Consider the following 1,523-nt stretch of genomic DNA (forward strand, 5'->3'; position numbering starts at 1 on the left):
CCTCCCTCCCTCCCGGCTGCCTCCCCCTCTTCCTGCTTCTTTGTCTAATCTCCCTGAGGTCAAGATGTGTTCTCAGCAACGTTCTGCATTCTAGCTCAAGTAGATTGCCAGCATGCCTAGTCTTCCTCTCCTCTCTCCTCGTGTGCCGGTTCTTAGCAAGAAAGGGCATCCATCTCTTTTCTAAAGCAAGAGGCCTCGCGCGGACGTTCCTTCTAAAAGCAGCTCCCCCCCCATCACTAAGCAAACTGGCTCCCAAACTAACAGGCCATTGGGCTGCCGGTGGGCGAGGAGTGCTCGGCCCTGGGGCGAGGGGTTCCTCTACCTGCCCACCAGAGGGTCTTCTCTTCTGGGCTGCAGGCTGCCTCCCCTTTCTCTCTAGGGCAGGGCTGGAGCGGAGGGTCCCACAGGCTGGGGTCTCTCCTTTTGAGAGGCAGGCTGGGAGGAGGAGGAGGAGGAGGAGGAGGAGGAGGAGGAGGAGGAAAATGACCTGCCACCGGTCCCCATGCCACCCCCATGAATTCTCCTTGCATGTCTCTTTTCTGGCCTCACACCACAAATCCCCCCCCCCGCGCCACACACACGCACCAGATTTCTTTTCCTGTCTGAAGGTGGAGGCTGTTTGTTTCTGTGAAGCCAAGACTCAAGCAAGGGAGAGGCCATGGGTGCAGGGATTGTGTCGTGTGCGGGAATGCCTTCCAATAGACCACTTCATTAGTCTCAGTAACCCTCTGAAGTCTCTGTCTCCCTCCAGACGGTTGCGTAGCCAACGGGATGATGAGAGCCCAAAGGAAAAGAGGCCTCCCGGTGAAGGGGACCGAGTTAACACTTCCTGCCTCCTACAAACCAGGGCAGGGGTACTTTCCAGGCAAAGCAGCTGGCAGGTGTTTGAGTTAAGTTCCTCTGAGATAAAAATCCAGTCGGCGTACCCGGTTTTCAATGCCATTGAGGGCAGCTCGCAGTTTCTAGGCCAAGTGGCGCCGGGGCTCGAGGCTGGGAACGTGAGCCAGAGGGTTTTCTCCCAGGGTTGAGGCAGGTACTTTCCCCAGGGCCTATGGTTGCCAGCTTCCAGGTGGGGCCTGGAGATTTCCCGGAATTAAAACTGATCTCCAGATGACAGAGATCAGTTCCTCCGGAGAAAACGGCTGCTTTGGAGGGTGGACTCTCTGGCATTATGTCCTGCTGAGGTTGGGAAATACCTGGAGATGATGGGGGGGGGGTGGAGCCTCAGGAGGGCGGGGTTTGGCGCATAATGTCATGCAGCCCAACTTCCAGAGAGGCCCTTTTCTCCAGGTGCCCTGATCTCTGTTGCCCGGAGCCCAGCTGCAGCAGCAGGAGATCTCTCCAGGCGCCACCTGGAGGCTGGCAACCCCGCCCCTGTCCTCAAGCCCTGCCTACTCCAGGCTCCACCCCCAAATCTCCCCACCCTGGAGTTGGCAACCCGACCAGGGCCAGGGCCTGGACAGGCTGGGAGATGAAGCGGGACCTTCTGGGGGAGCCCTTCTGGCCGCCCCCCCCCCCCAGCC

The sequence above is a fragment of the Gekko japonicus genome, unplaced genomic scaffold (assembly GCF_001447785.1).
Source record: "Gekko japonicus isolate JY-2015 unplaced genomic scaffold, Gekko_japonicus_V1.1 scaffold3710, whole genome shotgun sequence".
Taxonomy (NCBI): Eukaryota; Metazoa; Chordata; class Lepidosauria; order Squamata; family Gekkonidae; genus Gekko; species Gekko japonicus.